This window comes from Acomys russatus, chromosome 20, assembly GCF_903995435.1.
Source record: "Acomys russatus chromosome 20, mAcoRus1.1, whole genome shotgun sequence".
In the NCBI taxonomy this organism is placed as follows: Eukaryota; Metazoa; Chordata; class Mammalia; order Rodentia; family Muridae; genus Acomys; species Acomys russatus.
This window is the reverse complement of record NC_067156.1, coordinates 54,888,052-54,912,021: the sequence shown is the minus strand read 5'-3', so window position 1 is coordinate 54,912,021 and position 23,970 is coordinate 54,888,052.

Sequence of the window (23,970 nt, the reverse complement as noted above, 5' to 3'; positions counted from 1 at the left end):
ACATGCCCCTTGGGCTAGTATGCAGATATAAGTGAGTATATACCATTTGATTCTTTCTGCTTCTGGGTTAACTCACTCATTATGATCATTTCTAGCTCAATCCATTTATCCACAAATTTCGGGAATTCCTTGTTTTTAATAGCTGAGTAGTATTCCATAGTGTATATGTACCACAGTTTCTTTATCCACTCTTCTACTGAGGGACACTTAGGCTGTTTCCATGTTCTGGCTATTATGAATAAGGCTGCTATGAACATGGTTGAGCAAATTTTCTTGTTGTGTGCTGGAGCATCTTCTGGGTATATTCCAAGGAGTGGAATAGCTGGGTCTTGAGGAAGCCCTATTCCCATTTTTCTGAGAAAGGACAATACAGGAGGTAAACTTTAAACCCCTTCCCAGATCTAGCCAATGGTCAGAATATTCTCCACAGTTGAGTGGAGAGTGTGATACGACTTTCTCACATACTCTGGTGCCTCACATTTGACCATGTCCCCTGGAGGGGGAGACCTGGTGGCACTCAGAGGAAGGACAGCAAGTAGCCAAGAAGAGACTTGATACCCTATGAGAATATATAGGGGGACGTAATCCCCCTCAGGAACAGTCATAGGGGAGGGGAATAATGGGAAAATGGGGGGGGGGGAGGAATGGGAGGATACAAGGGATGGGATAAACATTGAGATGTAACAAGAATAAATTAATAAAAAAAAAAAAAAAAAATTGAGGGGTCACTTATGTATACCATTATATCATCTGTGAACTGTGATACTTTGACTTCTCCCTTTCCAATTTGTATCCCTTTGATCTCCTTTAGTTGTCCTAATGCTCTAACTAGAACAATATTGAATAGCTATAGACTATATTGAATAGCTATAGAGAGTGGAAAACCTTGTCTTGTCTCTGATTTTTAGTGGAATAGCTTTAAGTTTCTCTCCATTTAATTTGATGTTGGCTTTCAGCTTGTTGTGTATTACCTTTACTGTGTTTTGTTATGGACCTTGTATTCCTGACCTCTCCAATCATGAAGAGGTGTTGGGTTTTTGTCAAAGACTTTTTCAGAATCTAATATAATGATCATGTGGGTTTTTTTCCTTTAGTTTGTTTATATGGTGAATTACATTGATAGATTTTCATATGTTGAATCATGCTGCATGCCTGGAATGAAGCCTATTTGATCACAGTGGATGATGTTTTTGATGTGTTCCCAATTTTCTGAGAAACCACCAAATTGATTAGATAGATAGACACACATAGACAGAGAGATGATATATGACAGATGATAGATGATAAATAGCTATATGATACATACATGATAGATAGATAGATATCAGAGTTTCTTTATCCATTTATCTTGTGATGGATACCTAGGCTGATTCCATAACTTGTTTATTGTGGGTAATGCTAATCTGAACATGGATTTGTTGGGATCTCTGTTGAATAATGACTTAGATTACTCTCTCTGACTTTTCTTTCTCTTGGTCTTTCTCCTCATCATCTGCCTCAGCTGAAACATACCTATCATTTCCAACATATATTTGAATCCTTATGTCTATTCTTTTCCTTCCACCACCTGTACTGCACTCCTTCTGCAGTCCCTGTGCACAACTCTTGTTCAAGGTGAATAGTAACAGGAAAGATGTAGAAGGAATTTCCTAAACTCCAGGAATAAAAACAAAATAGCCAGCCTCCAGACCTGTTCTTTCTAATTGTCCTTTGGGAGTTTTCTCACAAGTGGCGTTGCTGCATCATATGGTATCCACTTGATAAGCATACTTCAAATATATTTCTCACTCTTTGTCTTCTAAAATGTATTTTTTTTTTTTTTTTTTTTTGCCACAGAATATTTTTGTTCTAATTGTCCATGAGGATTCTGAGTGCCAAGTTCACCAACTCAGGCTGACTTGTTGGGCTGAAGTGATCCAGGAAACCAGGTTTCTTTGTTCAGACAAAATCTCTGTGTGTAAGCCCCATTGCTTCTCGGATGAGATGTAAAGGTGATTAGAGGGGGACCGTGGAAACCTAACAAGCTGGTGGGGTCAGCCTCCTGGCTTCCTCCATGCTTCCTCCATCAGACAGATCCCTCAACGAAGTCTAGCAATTCTTCATTTCCAATAGGAGGAAACCTCAGGCAGGCATTAAACCAGAGAACTGGCAGAGCTTCAAGTAAACATATTTGGTGTCTATGGTATAGATTCTGTTTCAAACATTATTTGCATGGTCTCGCTGGCTTCTCCCTTCAGCCCTGTGTAGCAGATTTCTTTTGTTTCCCTTGACAAGGATATAGCAACAGCACAGAGAGCTATAGAAAATAGCCTGAGGTCCCAGGAGATGCGGACAGTAGCTTTTGACCCAAGACAACAGTACTACTAAGTGACTCCCTTATATTGCCTCCAAGGCGTGGCAAGGTAGTCAAGCTCCATTTTCTGGCACCCTCCTACCTGGGTCCAAATTTTAATTCCCTGCCCATCAACTCCCCGGAAGCATGTATATCTCACGCATAAAAGAAGTGGTCAGCTATTTTCCCTCACAGGAAGAGCACAGGAGTTCATTGTGACGACTAAGCAGAACGTGTGACATTGGTTAGCCAATAAAAAGTACTGACGACATAAGCTTGATTATGACCATTCCGATACTAACAAAAAACACTCAGCCACGTACTACAGACTTTTCCGGTCCGTTTCCTGACGGGAATGTTTTTCCTCCGTGTGGTGAGCGGAGTCATGGGGGCCACACTTCGGAATTTTCGTCCTAAGAATGTAGTGTCAGAGATTGAAAGTAACGGAGACACGTGTGAAGGTTTGTTCACTGGCGTGGCAGACCTGGCATCTTGAAAGAGCACTCAAGAAACCCCTAAAAATGGAGAAAGGCTATGCTGGAGGGGCGGGGTCTTTTTCTCAGAATCTCTGTGGAGGAAAAAGAAAGAAAGATAATCAATAAGTCAGATCTCCTGGAGGAAGCCTCTTGGTCCTTCTAGCGCAAAGGGGGATTCAGAAGAAGCCTTTAGGCCAATCGCCACAATTTTCTGATCTGTCTGTTGCTGATTGCCGCAGCGGCTTGAATTCGTGTCATTAGTGTTCTCCAGGAAACATTGTCATCTTAGAATGCAGAGAAGAAGAAATCATACATGTGCATTCTAACAATACAATCATGGAAGCAATTTATTCTGCACATTAGCTTGGAGTGGGCCCTTTATGCAGCCGGAGATTTAATAAATACATGGATATGAGACTGCATTTTCCACTTAGGTTCATCAAACACAGAGAGATTTCCCATTATGGAGAGAGAGAGGATTTGGAATCAGGCTGGGGGTTTTCCTTGCAGAGATTAAAAAGACAGATGGCAAGGTGCTGCGCTCAGGGGAAAAGGCCTTTATAATCAAGGAAGTAGGATTTGTTCCTCAGTCTTCCGTTTACGTTCAGCCTCTGTATGCGGGGGTCACTTCATATCCAACCGAAAAAAAGTTATGATATCCATTTTCTGTGGAAAAGCCAGAATTACCAATTCTGTGAGTCTCAGAGAAGACGCTTCTTTGGAAACTAATCCCAGTACTCAGATGCACACGAGAGTATACACATCATTGGTAAAGAGCTCGGCCGTGGCGATGATAATTCAATCCTGCGAACCCGCACGAGTAGTCTTGAACCACCTTGACAGCCTGAGGAACTGTGTCAGCTGTCTAACTGGCCAGCTCTGTTCTGGGTGTATAGCAATCTGATCACAAAAGCAGTTCTTTTATATCCAGCCACTCCAAGCATTCTACTTTTTTTTATATATTTACTTGGCAGTTCCAGAATGTTGGGGAAGAGCCTCAAAGATATGACCGTTCCTAAGGTTGGGGATGCTGAAACGCCACCTTCTTGCACTGTGAGAATTAATTGTCTTAAGACATTATTCAGCACAATGAAAAGAAGGAATGTGAGTCTCTGAAAACATGGATGGCTGGTAGGTGACTTCTTTATTTACAGAAACATGTGTTATTAAGTCACAATGAGAGAACCTGTCCTTGGGAATGAGTCACACTTTCCAGTTTGAATTACCAGTTCATTTGGATAGGAAAACAAATAGGTCCTGACCAAAATAAATAAATAAATAATAAATAATAAAAACCAGGTTGAGAGATTAAAAACAAAACCACTTCAAGTGTTCAAGAATTATATAATAAAAAAATTTTTGTCCAAAAATGGCACCCATAGATATGCTAAAATATTGTAGGTGTGGGGAGGATATGTGATCAAGATACATTGTATAACTGTATAAAACTATGAAAATAAATGAAAACTATTATTAACATAAAAAGGTGTCTGTGTTCTTTTACGCCAGATGTCTTGTGCTCAGCTCTAGTGCTTTAGTGAGTGGATCACATCAGAAGGAGCAAGGGTGCTAGCAAAAGTTCTCCTTGAATAAATCAAGGTTTCACTCATGAATGAGACCAGGATAAACAACGTTAATAAACAGCTTTGAAGAATGGCCACCTCACATGATCACAATTATTCCACTAAAAAAATATTGGGCATATGTTCAAAACCAACCTCTCATAACAAAATTAAACAGAAACTTAAATTACAGTTTGTCTTTCGAATGTTGTAATGAGAATTAGAAAGATCTATGGCTTTTCCACACAATCTCCAGTTGGCGACAGTATCTCCAGTTGTGTTGGGCTACTCTGTGTGTAGTACTTGGTCTAAGCAACACTAGGAGCTTTACTGGAATCCCTTCTGAAACTGTTCAAGAGATGGTGACATGAATAGTCCTCCACAGGCTCATGCTGGTTCTATAAAAGGTGCACAGGGATAAAGATAGAGCAGAGACTGAGGGATGGTCCAATCAAAGCCTGGCCCAACCTGAGACCCACCCCATGGGAGAGAGCCAACAACACTCTGTTATGCTTGCAGACGGGATCCTAGCATAGCTGTCCTCTGAGAGGCTCCACCTAGCAGTGGATCCAAACATGCTAAGACTCACAGGCAAACACTGGGAGAAAAGTGGGGGGAGGGGGAGGATAGAAGGACTTGGAAGAGACGGGAGCTCCACAAGAAGACCAACAAAGTCAGCTAATCAGGGCCCATAGGGGCTTGTGGAGACTAAAGCCACCAAGGACCATGTATGGACTGGACCTACGCCCCCTACATAGATGTAATTGATGTGCAGCTTGAGTTTCATGTGGGTCCCATAGTAAGGGGAGCAGGGGCTGTCTCTAACACGGACTGTGTTGCCTGATTTTTGATCACTTTCCCCTGGTGAGACTGCCTCACCAGGCCACAGGGCAAAGGATATGCTCAGTCTTAGTGTAACTTCATGCACTATGGTAGGTTGGGGGGAGGGGAGGGATACTCCCCTTTTCTGAGGAGTAGGAGAAGAGGGATGGGGGGAAGAAAGAGGGAGGATGGCACTGGGAGGAGAGGAAAGAGGGGGCTACGATTGGGTTGTAAAGTGAATAAATAAACACATAAATGTAAAAATAAATAAATAAAACAAAGAGTTTTTTTATAGAAGAAAGAAAAGTCTCTCATAGGCTCATGTGTTAAATACTTGGTTCCTAGGTCATGACTATATTTTTGGAAGTTCTCAATCTTGTAGGAGAGGACCTAGCTGAAGAAAGGAGCTCACGAGGGCTGGCTGTGCCTTCGAGATTCGTTTTTGTTGTCCTGGGATCTTCCCTCGCAGTTCCCTCTGTTTCCTAGTTGCCGTGCCATAAGTAGCATCCATCATCGCTCCTGTCACCACCATGTTCTTTGCCTCACAACAGACCCCCAAATCAATAAAGCCACAGTCTACCATCTGAAATCTCAAAAGCCGTGACCTAAAAGAAGCTGTTCCTCCTTCAACTTATTCTCATCAGGCGTCTGGTGACTCAAAAGTAAGACGGTGCTAGAGGAGAGGTGAATGGGTCCTGTGAGCCGATCCTTAGCTGTTTTAGCACAATGAATTCTCTCTCAGAAATAGCCCAATGACCAAAGGTAGTATTTTTACCACGCTGGAGCAAGCTCCACTTTTGTTACAACTACAAGGAAAGTGTCCTTATTTTTAGTTTGTAGTATGGAGGAAGGAAAAAGGGATACACACACAGTAAAACCCACCCTGAGTTCTTCTGCAAGGGTCTCACTTTGTCACTCTGGCTGTTCTGGACTGGCTTTATAGACCAGGCTGGCCTCGAACTCACAGAGATCCGCCTGCCTCTGCCTCTCGAGTGCTGGGATTAAAGGTGTGTGCCATCACGCCCGGCTAGTTAGTGGCCCGATGATGACTGAATAAAACAGCCTGGGTGCCATCATGTCCTCATCCTCCAGAGCTGGCTTGCACTTCCTGCCCACTATCATCCATTTCCTCCTTTGCCGCCTTTTACTATGCATGGTGTGTTGCAAATGCTGTCAAAACTGCACGTCTTTGGCTTGGATTACATAATTTTCTAGAAAAATAAGAAGTCCATGTGTCTCTACACAAAAGTATTATTTCTCTGACATGCACTCTGGTGCCCACAATTTGGTTATTGCCCCTTGACAAGATGGCCTAGTGGGCACACAGAGGAAGGGGATACAGGCTATCCTGATGAGACTTAATGGACTGTTGGGGTAGGAGAGGGGAAAAGGCAGAAGAGGGAGGGAGAGCAGGGAAAGGAAGATAAGAGAGAGGGGATAACAATCGGGATGGAATATGAATAAATATAAAATATAATATAATAATAAAATAAAACATAAAAATAAAAAATAAAAGTCACATAAGAATTGTGAATTTTTTCTTTAGTTTACGGAAAATTATTAACCAGATTCCATTAAAGGCTCCTTCCATTTTTGTTGTTTGTGTGTTTGTTTGTTTGTTTGTTTTGAGACAGGCTCTTTCTACGTAGCCCTGGCTGTCCTGGAATTTACTATGTAGACCAGGCTGTCCTCAAACTCTGCCTTCTAGATTAAAGGCATGCACCACTCCTGGCTGAAGGTTTTTTGTTTTGTTTTGTTTTGTTTAATTGTGGATATTATTCTGGTTCTTACCGGAATGAAATTTCCCCTACTCATTGCCAAATGTCACTGTAATAAAGCTTTGTACCTAGATCTGCCACATTTGTAGGTGGCCATGACAGTCCTCTACAGTTTACCTCTAAGATCATTCATCAACATAGGGGGATTGATGAGGTAAATTAGTTTAAGTAATTGAGAATTATGAAAAACTAACTCTTAAATCCCAAATGACACCTGATGAAATTATTTTTTATGTTTAATATTCAGTGAATAATGTATTTTCACTTTTACATTTAGTAAAGAGTTGGACTTGAATTACCCTTACCATATAGACTATGAATTCTAAAACACTCGATTTGGGAAACCTGAGATTGGAATTATTTCATAAATTACAAGGCTGAGTTTTTCTTCTTAGGCCAACTTTCCTTTAAGTTTATGGTCAAATCGCCTCACTTCTATTCACTTTCCTGCCTAGTCTACATAACGAAACAGTGAAGCCAAGTGTAGCACTGCACACCTTCAGTGCCAGCATTTGGGAGGTAGAGGCAAGTAAATTCTCTGTGAGTTCAAGGTCAGCCCAGTCTACAAAGTGAGTCCTAAACCATCCAGAGCTACATAGTGAGACCCTGTCACAAAGGGAAAAATAAGTAAAAATCTAATAATAATAATGCTTCCTAATGGGACTCTTAAAATGATTGAATATCATCTGTGGTTCACAAGAACCAATGTATTTTCATAACCACAAATGAAACCTGTGAAGTAAAGTATTGACAGAATTTATACATGAAAAAAAAAGTCAGAACATTCTATACAGAATTGCAACGTCTTCATTCAGGCCTTCTACCACAGTGGTAACATTCCCTAAAGAACCCTCTCACGCAGCTACTGTGCCATGGTCCACATGGCATTAGCAGCGAAAGCCTTTCCATTACAGGGCATCTGCTCCAAGCAACAAGAAAGCTGTTTCCAAAGCCACCTTTTGACTTCCCATGTTCTGTAACTACTCTCTGGGACTAAAAAGAACAGGTCTGGTGTCTCTTCCATGTACTAATTACTTGACTATTTAAAGGGTAACATATATGCACGTGTGTGCGCGCACACACACACACACACACACAAAGTAGCAAGTATCATTGGGTCTCTAATATGACAACCTATTTTTAAAAGCCATAAAAAGCTATGATGATATAGCAGGGGAGGAGGTCCCCCTTGGTCTTAGACCTCTGGGAGGGTAATAGCGTGAAAATGGGAGAGAGAGAGGAACAGGAGGATACAAGTGATGGGATAGCAACTGAGTTGTAATCTGAATAAATTAATTAAATTTAAAAAATGCATAAAAAGTTTATGTTGCTCACATATGAAAACCAAATGAAGACACAGAGGGGACATATACTGTGCTGAAGGTCAGAGAGCTAATGATAGATGGGCCAAGCTTCAGAGACAAGACCGTTCTGAAAATTTTCTTTTTAGTCCTTTCTTTATATTGAACATTTCCAAGACCTTTGCCAATCATTCTCAATCATGGGAATTCTCTAAGTAGCTGTGCTAGACTGTAACAACCTCAAAGTGAACCACACACAGTGACCAACCCCACATGTCAACAATTTCAGACAATCTTACTGTATGCCTCCCTGGGAGATTTGCTTCCTCCTACCCACCCAAATGGCAACTGCATACCTTCTTCTCTCTGAAAACGCCTGCACTTCCTCCATCACTCCACTTTCAGCTGATGATCTTGCCTCGCACTCTGAAAACATAAGGGCACGCTTACAAGAGCTTGCTCACCATCTCACCCGCAAACAGAAGAACTCACCCTCACTGCTCCCCTCTGTCCCTGCAGCTGACCTCTCATAAACCACCCTCTTGGACTCTCTGACTTCTGCACTAGCGTTCTTTCTCAGTCCTTTGCGTTGTTTCCATCAGAGCACAAGCAACTACAAATATACTCCTCTTTTAAAATGACAGGAGACAGAGAGAAGGAAAAGAGAAAAGGGGAAGAACGGCAGAAAAGGAGGAAAGGAGGACGAGAGGAGTTCTTGGCCCATCCCGTAGTCCCAACAATTTGAAAAGGACAGTGCCATTTCTTCCTTTCCTGTCTTCCCAACTCACTCCAGTAAGCTTTGGTTCACAGAGGCCCATGCAAGCTCCTTCTGCCTTATGCTGTCTTCCATAATTTCCCCAATTTCACTTTGCTTCATTCCTAGTAATCTCCTGCATCCCAGAAGCTTGGTTTTTTTTTCCCCTCATTACGATTTCACCTCATGGTTCAGGACTCACCCCAAATCTCTTGAAAAATTCCTCCCTGCTTCCCAACCCAGGCACAGTCTCACAACATCTTTGTTCCTTTCTTATCCTTGGAATTTTATGTGCTGGAAGTGCCCTATTTGTTTCTCACCTTGCATCTTTTCCCAGGGAAATAACAGCAAAAGTATTATTTGTCTCTTTATCACTAATGCCCAGTATGACATTGACAACACAGTGGACACTCAATAAGTGTTCACTGGGTGAGTGACCAAAGTCAACAGTCAAACACAAAGAACTTTTCCTGGCCTTAGCCATTGCAATAGGGTCAAGAAAGTCTGTATTAAGTGTCACTCATTACTGATCATAACCTGTAACTGAATATAAGATAGCTTTCTTAAAAGGTCCAGTGTGCCCAAGGCTATAGTATGATTTGAGTGACACAGGAATAAAAGGTTGGCACAGTTTCTCCCCCCCTGCTAAGAACAGAAAAAGAAGTATCCAGAACTTGTTTGAGTATTCTTGAAAGTTTGTCCCTATAAAATAGCAATTTTAAGCTCTCTGGGATATATAGCAAGTATGTGTGACAAATAGCCGCAGAAGACAGACAGGCTATGGGAACTGCCAAAACTACAGGATTCCTAAGGAACGGGGAGCAATCCTGTGAAGAAAGGTCTGAGTCATGACAGATTTTTCAGCAAAACTGAGAGGCGTGCATTAGATGTTGCCAATCACACCCAGTAAGCAGAGGCCTGTCATAGCAACAATGGCCATTGAGAATAGGGCAAGGTGATTTTCTGAGCCTTTCTCCTTAACAACCAGTAGTCCAAGCCATCCTTAAGTTCCACAGCAGCCATACATGCCATGTGCCTGGCAGAGACCATTTCCAAGTCCTTAATTCTTCTCAAAATTTAAACTATATCCTAGAGATGTTTAGGTAGACACTGAAGGGCTTTTTCACTTAAGAATACTGTTTGTATAAATACACTAAGGGCAAACTAAGGGCAGACTAAAAGAGGAAGCTTTCAGATGCCTTTTGAAGAGTTAAGAACCAATGCATTTCATTTAAGATGCTATTTTGAAAGTAAACCAGTTTATGAGAGATGATTATTGAATGGCTCCAATACCAGTGATTTGGGACAAGTGAGTCCAGAGAGTGAAGCATCCTTAATGTAATTACACATCCATTGCTTGTGATGTATGACCATGCGAAGCATTACTAATCCCCAGACAGATACCTGCCCGGGAGGACTGTGGTAACAGCTGTTCGGTCCACAAGAAACAAACCAAGTGAATTCAAAGTACCGAGGGCATTCAACTGCCACCTTCCCAGAGTCGGGCCCTGTCCACTAAGCCTGAGATTTATTAGGAATTAAAGAGGATTCCATCCGAAGGTACACTTGTTTCCAGCATAAATCACCCTGCCAACTCATTTGTTATTGTAATAACCTTTCTGGGCATTTCTATTATTGGAGAGGACTTCTTTTCAAATGAAAAATGACGTAGCTGATTACTTGCATGGGACTTGGCGTCACAGTCATTTTGGCTTCTTTTTCCAGGCAGTGAGAGGGCCAAGGAAAGGCCTTTGCATCCTTGCATGCATATCGATTAAAGTTAATGGAGTTCATGGGTTTATTATGCGTTGGGGAGTTAAGAAACAAGCCAGTAATGATGGAAGCTGTGCCAATGCTCCCTGTGTATCCAAGAAAGCGTCAAGATTTCAAGCACTAAAAATAGTTAAAAACTATCTCAGAAACTGTTTACATCCAGCAAGGATAATTATATGAGCCTAGAACTCTTTCCGTCATATTAAGATACTTTAATAACCTATACTTTATTTATATCTAGCTGCTTAGTTTATTAGTGCCTATTATAGGATATGCTCTTAATTTTATGTTTTACAAAACAATTTGAATAATCAGAATTACTTTTGTGAATCTTCTTCCACTTGCAATAAGATGGCTGAATTATAAAAAGCCGTTTTCTAAACATGCTAACAGGTGCAAGAAAGATTGACAGAGTCAGACGAGAAAGTATTCTTAATGTAGGCTTTCCAAGATTTTAAGTGCGATGTCTTTAATGACTGCATATCATTTTTAACGGGCACGATTTACTACTCAGGGGATGCTGAACGTACGATATAAGAGTGTATTCTATTTAACAAAAACCATAATCAGAATTATGTAATACGTAGATTTGTGCATAGATGAGAATCAGCTAGAGTGAGAGATCAGTTATCCAAAACTGATTGAAAAAGAAACATTGGCTGAAGATGCGAGCTAAGAGAAAACAGCCATTGTGAATTATTGACAATAACCTCAATTTATAACAGTAGGTGGGGGAAAGGGGCCTGGGCCCATGAAGGCAGTAGGAGGTTTTAATTAAGCCATTCAGTGTGCATAAGACACAGGCTTTGTTTCAGCTCAACGGCTTAATTCGGCTGTACCATCCTAGGCACTTGCTGTGTGGGGGTCTAGTGTTACGTATACACAAAGACAGAAAAGGCAGGGACAAGGCCTCACTCAGAGAAAGCTACCTGTCCAGAGGACTAGCACCCTTAAAAACCGAAGCAAGAACTTACCCAGTGTCCCAAAGAAATCCCTCTCTTTACTTGATGGGGATGTGGCTTGGTTAATTTTTAAGTGACTACATGTGAATCTCCCAAATTCTTTCCAATTTCATTCTACAATCTTTCTAGCCAAAAGGAGTATTACCCGAATAGGGTTCTCAGAACTGAAGTCCGGGGTGAGGCCTCTAGGAAGTAAGTTGCCTTTAAGAAGTTCTGAACGTAAATTGAATTACCAAGAATTCTATTCATTGAAAAACACATTATATTGCATCATGTCCTTTTCAAATAGAGTGAAACTTGCTTATATTAAATTTCTAGGAAGCCAAGGAAAAAATTTGATATAGGATGGAATTTGATATACTCTAGAAATATTACATGTGCATGTAATAGACCTGGATTTCCAATTTGATTGCTAGACGCAGGGATTCAATAGAGATGGGTTCAATATTAGGGGGGTTTCATTGAATTTGCATTTGTATTTTCAGGACATATACAGTATGTGTTTGCTCAAAGTAAAAATCAGATTCCTTCCTAAGACTAGGAAAGGTAAATATTCACAGGAACAGGAATTCTTGGAGAAAATGGGTCAAAGAAAGCCGTGTGAGCACTCCAGCTTCCACTGTATTCCGCTTCCATATTAGTTGAGCTGACTGGTGTTTATACCACTGAATCCTGGAGCACCATCTTTCTCTCTTCGACAGACCTGTAATTTTCTAGCTGTAAGTTTTCTATCCCTTTCCTTCATTTAGCATATTAATATCCACCCAAGAGGGAGTTTTGAGAATGGAATTACCAAATACTTTCAACATGTGAAGAAATTTCCATTACTATGAAAGTCTCATCTTGGAAAAATTATAAAAATAACCAAAGGGAGTAACTGCTACAAAAATAAAATAAATCATTATTCTAACTTGTAGGTATCATGCATTATCATCTCTTTCAATTGCAGCCATGAAAACCACCAATATTATACAAATTATTTTACATATTTTTATTCTCTATCATTTTTTTCTTTTGAATTCTGAGCCTTTTTATCATTCTGTTTATTTGGACTTGGGTTGGAGGGATTTACCCTCATTTTACATTTTCCTTACCCATGGAAGACTCTGACACAGATATGCTATGGCATTACTGTTCTTCTTAAAATTAAAGTTATTTTCTACTGACACATAAAACCGAAACTTATGTCCATTAGTGAGGTAATGGTGGTTTGATATGTATATTTGTTGTTCAATGTTTGAGTTGGTTAAATATGTTATTTCCTCAAATAGTGTTTCTTCCTCAAAAACTCCCCAAGTCTTTTCTTCTATGTTTGTTTGTTTGTTTGCTTGCTTGTTTGCATGCTCGGCACACCATTGCTCTCTCTGTTCACACTAGGGTACAATGTCACAGCAGGGCTTCTTGCTCCTACTTCATCCCAATCATCAACCTTCAGTGTTTATTATTGGCAGGAAGAGTGAGAGGCTATGCATTGATTTACACTGGCAAACCCTTAGGGACTTCAGCAAAATCATTACTATTTTTAACATATTTTGTTTTTTTTTTTATTACAAGTATTTATGTGTGTGCACTCACGTACACACATGTATGTGATGCCACTGCACACATATAAAGGTCAGAGGACAATTTGCCGGAGTCATTTCTCTCCTTTTAGCATGTGACTCCCAGGACACAGTGCATTAAGTACCTTGACCCATCAAGCCATCTTGCCAGCTGTACACATGCTGTATCAAATGAGAGAACAACAACAACAACGAAAAAGCCAAATTATAAACTTTATATTACACATCTCTGTAATTCCATTTCTATATACTTAACCGTACACGTCTAAATTCTACTACTTTTGCTCAATAGTCTATGTAAGCAAATATAATGAAATAAGTTGAAAAATAACAGAATGGCCTTCCAACAGATTATGGAACTCTGAATTGTTTGCTACTTAAGAGAAAAAGGCAAGTAATGTAGAGATTCAATATAATACCCATTCTTTCCACCTGGAATATTTTACAGAGTTGCTACAAAAGTTTTTGTCATCATTAAAGTAAGTACATAGTACATGCTTAGTTTCTTCGCCTTTTGGAGGGAGGGATGTGTCCTGGAAACTCAGTAGTGTATGTGGACCACCACCACCTTCTCAGGCTTGCCCCACACCTACGATTTTCAAACAGCAAGTCTCGTACACCCCGGGATAACTGTGAATATGGCCTAACATAAGCTTATAACATTGTAAATCATTGTCTGTGGCCACCATGTCTCCTCACTCGGTTCTAACGTACTAATGTTGTAGATGACAATATGTCATAATGCTGAAAGGTTAGCCATGCCCGTGTGACACCAAGCTACAGAAGAACAAATCACTGGAATGACAAAGAAACCTGTCGTGCCTCAGCCTACTCAGTTAGGTGTAGTGGTGCACACTTTAATCCAGCACATGGAATGGGCAGGGGGGGATCTCTATGAGTTTGAGGCCAGCCTAGACTACAAAATGAGTTCCAGGCCACCCAGAGTGACATGGCCATGGCACAAAGTAAAACCAATAATCAATGGCTGTGCACACTTCAGCTTCACACATGGCAGAAGAAAGCAGACATGATAGAGACAAGCACATGAGTACGCACAGCACACGAAAGTGAGTGTGTTGAATACACAATGAGTTTTGTACACAGGCTCCAGGAGAACCTTCTAGTTACACTTCCTTCTTCCAACCACCACCCTGAGCCCCACCTCCCGCCAAGGCCCATGACAGCTGCAGCACCTAAGACTCTACCTCTTCTGGTGCCAACACAGCACTGTTGACGTGGACAAGGCGGATGTGACTTTGCATGTGAAAATACTTGGTTCTAGGTCTAGATAGATATTTTAAGTTGATAATGACAAGATATGATAGATAATGATTTACATTCCAAATTTTAGACGCACCAAGATAGAAAATATTTTTAAATGCTCTTTTTTTTTTTATTGGAAAAATAAAATCATTCATATTACATCTCAATTGCTATCCCATCCCATGCATCCTCCCATTCCTCCCTCTCTCCTGCTTTCACCCCATTCCCCTTCCCTATGACTGTGACTGATGGGGACCTCCTCCCCCTGAATATGATGCTAGGGTATCAAGTTTCTTCTTGGTAGTCTGCTTTCTTAAAGGCTGCCAAATGCAAAAAGCCCAAATACTAAGAATGTAACATTTATATAATTCCTGATTTTTTTCATGGTTCTTGTTGCTTTTGGTAGTGTATTATATATGTGTGTGTGTAATGATATAAATGTATATGTAAAAATATTTATTAAAAAAGAAAAGAAAATACTTGGTTCTATAAATATTAAACAAGTGGAACAAAACAAATGCTGATTCTGGTCCAGGATTCCCCTCAGGAAACACTTGGAAGGTGCTCAGCATCTCCAAGATTTGAAGGATCTTTAAATTGTTTTCATTTCCCCGGTGTGGACTGTCATCCATGAGGAATTAATCCAAACTTACGCAATATCCCCAGGTTTGTCCAGCGGACACTCAGAAGTGGGGTGGGATCCGCATTTTAGCTAAGACCCCTAGTAACTGGCGTGCCTGCCCTCAGTGAAACAAAGCATTGGAAGAACCTATGTCCACTCACCGTGAGCTCCCCAAGGAGAGCTACAGAGAAGTGAGGACAGCTGAGGTTCAGGATATGAAAGGTGTCATAGGTGGTACTTCTCCAAGCCAAGTAAGAGGGGAGTCTCACCCTTTTGTGTGGACACTGGGCATCAGCCCACAACTTACGAAGTGACTTGTGGACTAACCAATTCACCACCTCCAACTCCCAGCCTTAGTTTGCTCATCTGTGAAGTGAGCGTTGTGCGGTTAAAGCACTTCAGTGAAAATAAAGGAATCAGCTGTGACAACCACCAAGTAGTTGAATGGAGGACTCCTTTTCTTTATTCTAGATCTTTGAAGTGACATGCACTGCTAACAGCCAACACCAACCAACAGATACAGTGTTGGGATTCAGCGTTGTCAGGTACCATATCAGCAAATAAATATTTGCAATGGCGAACGTTTTCTGCACAGTCACGGAGTCACAAAATGGTAAGCAGACCAGCATTTTACCTGGTACCCCAATTTGGAAATGAATTAGATAAAAAGCATCCGTTCGCATATCCACTGGACCAATTCAATTCCCAAAGCCTTCGAAAACGAGGCAAACTATGCAGTGTGGGTTTTTCATCTCTGTCTTGTTTTAATAAGTCCTCTTGTAAATTCTTGCTGAGATCAGCGTCCTTAGGCTTTTTGGATGCAGTGTAGGTGACTGCCCTGCTGAGCTGGGAATCTCCTGTGCAAATATGTACTTCATCAACCCTCTTCCCATCCTGTCCCTTGTTTTTTCTCTAACAGCAGGCAACCATACACACACACACACACACACACACACACACCACCCTCTACTGTTTAGTGCAAAGCCATGCCTTAGGTTTTTAAAGATCAGTTTAATAAACAAAATCTCCTGGAGTTATTTATTCACTTGAGAATATTTAAATTGTTGTGCTTCTACCTGGCTACAAGAAGTTGGTAGGTTTTGAGTTCTTCGCAACTTGACAGTATATGTTCGAGGTTGCCTCACGGAATTTTACTCAGCACGCTGCTTGAAAAGCACCGAGGAACTATCACTCTGCACATTGTAAAGACGGCAACTGCTTGAAGCCACCCATGAAGATGTTAAAGCCGAGCTCGTGGAGAGCCATAGATATTTTCAGCATGGGCAGGAAAGAGCAAGTTTCCCTAAAAGAAAACACATTGACAACAAGGGAACAGGTTGCTTCTATTGTCAATGCCCTAATGACTTTCTTAAATTAGCTTTGTAAGAGAACCCCTTCTGCATGCTTGATGACGCTCAGACCACCCAAGTTAATTTGACCCAAATGTAATTTAAAAGATTCCATGTGTCTCAGAGAGCATTTGCTTATGTGGAGTTTGAGTGCTCTCTCTCTCTCTCTCTCTCTCTCTCTCTCTCTCTCTCTCTCTCTCTCTCTCTCTCTCCTTCCTCTTTCTTTTGGGAGGGAGGTGTCCTTGCTCCTATGTAGAAATGTTTTTGAAAAGATAGTCCCCTGCTTACTCACAAGCTAAGGCAAAAGGTCTCAACCTGTGGGTCTTGACCCATTTGAGGGACAAATGATCCTGTCAGAGGGCTTGCAAATCAGATATTATGTTTACATTATGATTTATAACAGTAGCCAAATTACAGTTATGGAGTAGCAGCAAAAATAACCTTTTGGCTGGTTTCTCACCACAGAATGAGGAACTGTATTAAAGGGTCGCAGATTTTGGAAGGCTGAGAACCACTGATCTAAGGTGACACTTCTAGTGGGTGAATTACACAATCCCCATTGTTCATTGCCATTAGCATCAAGCACGAATCAAGAGGTTGGCTCTGCTCCTAATTTGCATGGACCTTATTTCAACTGTGGTCCATCGGAGTAACCGTGTAGACATGCTGGCTCTGTATCTCAGTCAATGAAATAAAGAAATGAATTATTCACAAAACACTGCAATCAGAAAAGAAATGATATAGCCTACTGCAACTCTCTGCAACCTTTCCCACCAGTGCCGCATCTAAGCTTCCTTCATATTCTTCTTGTTATCAGAGAAAGTTTAAGAAAATGGAGATGTCTAGTGTCAAGGGATTTCATTTGTTTTGTTTTGATTTTTGTATGGTGTTTCTTTTGTTTTGTTGACATAGGGTAGCCCTGGGCTGGTATCAAATCCATCATCTCATTGGAGCCTCCCAAAGTGCTGAGATTAGAGGCATGCACCCCTACATCCACCACTCTTTAATTAACTTTTACCTGACACCTTTAATGGACAGTTCCTTATTTTCTTAGATGTGATGTCAAGTCAAATCCATAGCATACATCTTCTAGAGATAAATTTAGCTTAGTTTTTTCAAAACTTGCCAGAATTTAAGTTTTTTGTTTTGTTTTTTCCTTCTGCATTTAGAACATTTGTAGAGAAAACTTTTAAAAATGTAATATATGGAGTTCAAATATTTCTAGATTTGGAATCCTAGTCTTTCCCTGTTTCCCTATGAATCATGAGAAAATTAGAAGCAAGATGTATGGCCATTGTAAGAGCTTAAAAGGATAACCTCTATGGAATGTGAACTGCGTGGTAAAGTAGACGATGACTGTGACTGAAGGTGCTGCTCTCTGCTGAGGAGGCTTTGGGGTGAGTCAAGCACTGTCCTAGCCCGAGGACACTGGTCACAAGGGTGGCAGATCTGTTCTCAATGTTTGAGAGCACAACAAAGTGAATCTAACCGTTGAGATAAATTACTTTAGACTACTTTAACAAGAATGAAATTAGAAGAAATTATAAGTCAAGGAAATGGATGGGAAAAGTGAAATCAAGTGCTCCAGAATTGATGTTCTTAGTTTCCATGTACAAGTGCAGCATGCAGCTCTGTCTTCTCACATCAGAAATGGCAAAATTTCATTTTTATGGCATAATATTATTTCACTGTGAATATGTACCAAAAATTTTTATTCCCAATAAATTAATTTAGGAGGTCATAGAGTGCCTTAGCATATTACTTTGCATGCAGATTATAGTCAACAAATGAGATTGGTATTATTATTACTGAATGAAATCTCAGCTGTCCAAAGTTAGTCTTCACCGAAATTGTTTTATTCTACCTGTGGCTTCAGTCCTTACACTCTTCTTCAGCTCTCTTCAATCATTAACCCAGTGTTTCTCCTCATCCTGACCTTTCTATCTCATGCACTTCAGATCTTATTTTGATCCCATCTCCCACAAAACTCTTAGTTTACTTACTTCCTTCTTCTGCCCAGTTGTTCACTTATCTTCTTCTCCTGTTTCAAGTCAATTACTCTCAAACTTTTTCATCTCCAGATGTCTTGAAAGGTACGAAGGAGTGTGCCAATGAGCTTTTATTTATGTAGGTTATGGCTATAGGAACCTACTGCTCTAGAAGTTAAAACTTACATATTTTTAAAATATTTGTTAGTGCATTTAAAATAATATTAATAATGATAATTTTTACATGTTAATATCAGTTGCATTTTAATGAAAATTTGTAAGTGTCTAAAACTAAGCAAAACAAAAACAGTGGGGTGACACATTGTTTTACACAGAGAATCATATTGTAGATCCTCTCTAGAGCTGGTCTTACAGGCAGTTGTGAACCATGCAATATGATCCCCCAACCCAACTCAAATCTACAAGAGCAGCAAGGGCTCTTAAGTACCTAGCTGCCTCTTCAGCCCCTGTTTTGCATTCTTGCATCTCTTTTTAGTATTGGTTTGATGGTAGCTAGCTGTATCACCACAGCCTTGCTTTGTTGTGGTATGTTGTATTTGGAAGGAATTAATTTTAAATATACATATACAACCTCATGCAGCTCTGTGGTTGGAAATAACAAAATGTTTTCAGGTAACAATGGATTTTCTTCTCTCCACACACTGCTCAGAAAGAACAGTTTCCTGTTTCTTAAATCTCAGGTGCAGTGTGGAAGGTAAAGCAATATCAATAGGGTCTTTGGTATTACATTAGCACCAACAGATCTGTCTTCTACATTAAATGGACTGGCATGATTCCTATGTATGATTTTTGTATCCTCATGCAGTAGTCATTTGGAAATTATTGGTTCCATCAGTTATGCAGAACTTCCAAAGGCTGACACATTAACCATAAGATATTTTTAATGCTGTATTTGTTAATGTCACCACCAATCTCATCACAAAAAAAATGCTCAGGACTTGGGAGGTTGCCAAGTTCATGGCTGTGAGGAGAAGCCTTCCAAATTTCTAATTTTACTTGAAAGCTCACATGTTTATCATAGGCACCAAATAGTGTCCATTGTTTCCCTTGGAGTGACAAGTTCACTTAGCTTGTGTCTGAGAAAGTGTCAGCCAAATACACAGATCTGAACAGCTCTGGGCTTCTTTGCCATTCACTTCTTGAAGTAAAGTTTACGTTTGACTAAAGAAGTGGGAATCTGGGGTCTCAGCCTGCAGAACCCCATGAGTACTTCTCCTCTGTGTGATTGTTGAATTGTATTAAGCAACAGAAGTGCCCTGTCCACTGTCTCATCCCAGGCAATATGCGAAAATGCACATTCAAGAGCCAATACTTAATAAAGCTAGGAACGTCTGATGCTTTGCTAGTAACATTCTTAAGGGCTGGAGAGATGGATCCATGATTAAGATGCCCAGTTGCTCTTTTGGAGAACCTGGGTTCAATTCCAAGCAATCTAATGGCAGTTCGCAACTGTCTGTACCTGCAGTCCTAGGGGGTCTGATGCCATCTTCTGGTTTCTGTAGGCACCAAGCATACGGAGGTGGTACACAGACACACATGCTGACAAAACATTCATAAATATAACATAAAATAAACTTATTTAATTAAAAAATGCATTTTTAAGTGAAACTGGATTTTTTTTTCTTGCAAAGGTAGGACAGTGACAAATACATGGCCTATTCACAGACTGTCATATCACTGCCCTATAATATATGCTAAAGCCCAGTAGACTATCTCATACTGAAGAATCACTGTTTTTTTGTGTGTCTCCCCACACTTCCTAAAACCACGCTTTCAATTCCTCATGAGAACTTCAAGAGCTGAAATTAGATTAAATGTTTTCTTCCACTTCAAATGTAAGCAAGCTGATAATATGTCCCCGAATCTCTCCAGATCTTGTTTTGCTTGCTTACTTTATATTTAAGTATTTATATGGAGCAGTTATGGGATATAAACTCTTGCTGATTGCTTGATTGATTTTTAAAAAAGCTTTAAAAAAATCAACTGCACATTAACAGGTTAGTATACACCTGGCTTCAGAGTTCCAAGTGGCTGACTCCAAAGAGCAGTGCTGCAGAGCTGAAGGTGCCCAGGACTGCGCTGCTAGGTCAGGGGAAACACATCCTGCCAGTGCATATTTCAAGAATAGAAGATGTTCATGCAAAGGGTCTCTTGGGAGAGAACATGCAAGCTGTCATAAGAAACACGGGAGGGAGGAGTTCTGTTTTGCAGGAAGAAAACAAGAGCTATTCCTTGCATTCTAGGGAGGCCATCTTCTTTGTACGGGAGGAAGGGTTTATACTAGCTCAAGTTTCAGAACGCACTCTATGGGAGTAGGGAAAGTATGGCGCTAGGAGTGGTCTGTAGCTGTGGCGAGGGGAACTTTACCTCATCTAAGCAGATCAGGAAGCAGAGAGAAATGAATAATGGTGCTCAGCTAGCTTCCCCCGCCCCCTTTGATTCATCTCCATATCCCAGTCCACAGGATAGTATCACTCATATTCAGTGAGTATTGCCCTCACCCATGTACCCAGAGATTTATCAGGTCAAGGTGACAGCGACAATTATCCATCACAAGTCTTCTCAACCTGTCTCCGGACTACAATACTTTAAATATTACACTCCACCCCTGGCCTCTGAAGTCTCAGGTTCATCACACAAAACAGACTATGTAGAGTCTGATTTTGGAAGTCCTCCATACTCGTTACCACATCAGTATTTTTTAAGCCCAAAATTCAAAGTCTCTTCTGAGACTCAAGACAAGCCCTTGGCTGTCATCCACGATAAAACAAAAGACAAGTTACGAATTTCTGGTATACAATGGCAAAACATACATATCCCCATTTCAAATGGTAGGAGAGAAAGGAAGTACCAAACAAAGCAAGACTGAAACCCAGCAGAACAAACTTCAAACATTGTGTTTCTAAGTCCAGCATCTAAGTCTCATGGCAATGTTACCTGGACACCAGCAGGCATGCGTAGAACTCTAGTTCCAGTTCTGTCACATGCAACATGTGTAGCCTCTTACTTAGGCCAGGTCTAACTCAGCAATGAAGTTCTCTCTTCTCTGGTTTTGGCAACTTCAATATCCGAAGGTCTCTGGAGCAAATTAGCCCTCACCCTCACACTTTAGACAATGGTCTCTCAGGGTCTCCTTACAGGTAATTCCTGCCAGACACGCCATAGCTTCAGTGTCCTCATGGAACCTTGGTGCAAACCTCCATGGCCTCATAACTCTTCCATTTGGCATGTCTGCCAAACCCATACCATATGGACAATATTGTCCAATTCCGCTAACAACTTGAGATGTGGTCTGGGCCCCTTCTACTACACCGGAGGTAGATTCTGTGTGCCCTCACGGCTCAGTCTGATAAAACTCTTTCGTGGGTTGTTGTTTTCAAGCAGTGAGCTCCTTAGTGACACTCTCAGTTCTGGCTCTCAACTTTCAAGTGTTAGAGGCTTGATGGATATAGTGTGCTCTCAGAGTATAGTTCTTTCTGTGCTTGTCCTGGGATCCAGGTCTTGTGGCACTTCCTAACTGTTACAGCTGCTATTTCCAGCACTGACCTTGTCCACAACTTCAAACACTCTCTACTTCCTTTCTTTACATATTTTCTTATTTTTCTGTTCTCTGTCTGTGTCTCTGTTTGTCTGTCTGTCTGTGTGTGTGTCTCTCTCTCCCTCCCTCCTCCCTCCCTCTCTCTCTCTCTCTCTCTCTCTCTCTCTCTCTCTCTCTCTCTCTCTCTCTCTCTCTCTCTCTCTTGCTCACTATAGATCTAGGAATAATGAATAGTAACCATAACATAACCTAGATACATCTGGAAATTTCATCCATGAAACAGCCTCACTCAAAACTTCAGCACAGAGACAGAATGCCTCTGTGCATACATGAATTGATAGACATATTGGAAACAATAGTAGCCAAATACTCACCAGACACAAGAGGATACAAAGATGGGGAAGGAGGGAATCAGATGCATGGGTTTGGGAGAGAGCAGACAAATGCCAGTTTGCCAAAGGCTCCCAAATTTTCCACGGTTTGTCTGCTTGTTTTCACATCTGTGTATTGAAATAGATGTGGCCAGAGTACAGACCAGTTGGAAACATTTAGTGGGTTTCATTACTGTGCAGTACTTTTACCTCTGAGTGTTTCCTTATGCTTGTTGAGGGCAGAGAACAATACCTAATGTCCTCAGAAATGCTGATGGACACAATGAAAGCAGACGCACAGGTGTACAGACACATTTGCACACATTTTCTAGATGGCCATGGACTTCAGATTAAGAAGCCTTAACTAGTGACTTCTGAAGTCTTAACTATCAGGTTCTATTTGTCCATCAGTTTGGGGCATTCACATGCCTTGATAAAATGTCATTTTCATAATTTCTTGTTCAGTTCAGTTGGAAAGTAAAAAGAAACAGCTGCCATCTGCGGTAGAACAAACATGTAAGGAACTTAAGGTGAGAAGATCATGAGTGCATGATCAGGCTGTGCTCCATAGTGAGATAGAAGGCCAGGAAGTAGGGAGGAAAGAGGGAGGGAGGGAGGAAAGAAAGGAAGGAAGGAGGAGGGAGGGAGAAAGATGAGAATAGAAGGAAGAAGGGAGGGGGGAGAGAGGAAGGAAGGAAGGAAGAAAGGAAGGAAGGAAGGAAAGAGAGAGGGAGGAAGAGAGGGAGGCAGAGAGATTGGGATGGATAGAGGGACGGAGATAATGACAGAGGGAGGGAAGGAAGGAAAGAATAAAAGAAGGAAAAAGGAAGGAGAAAAAAGAGAAGAAGGGAATGGGGTGAAAAGGAAGGGAGGAAAGGAGAAACGGAGGAGGATTTCATAAGAAGATGTTTGCTGACTTAGATTCCTTTAAACTGAAATGGTTACTTGTGTACCATGAAGCCAGGGCATAGCTGCTTATTACGTGGTGCAGATGGAGCAGCTGTCTGCGGAGTGAGGCCGCCTTTAAAAGGGATTCACGCTGTGACTGAACCATGGAGGTTGGGACTGAAACAGCAAGGAAAGTCGGGACTTACAATGCAGTGCAGATGTCCTGTTCAGAGCGCTGGATGAGTCACTTCATGCCACCTATAAAATAGAATAATATATGTTTTCCCACCTCTCACATAAACATCGTGGTTATACAGTAAGTGACATTTCAGGAAATAATTGGGGATTTTCTTCACAATAAATGTTAGGATTTGTTGAAACCCACTCAAATGCTTATCCCTGGAAACCATTTGCTAAGAGAACTAAAAATTAGTTGGACAAAAGGACTGTGATTAGAGTGGCATATTTAGCATTCTGTTTCATTAAGTGCTTGTTGATAAATTCATTCAGATCATCTTGGTTTATGACTTATTACAAAAAAGGAAGGAATGGCTTGAAGGCCCTGCAGGCCGAAGTTACTGCAAATCATTTCTAAATTGTGGGGGGAA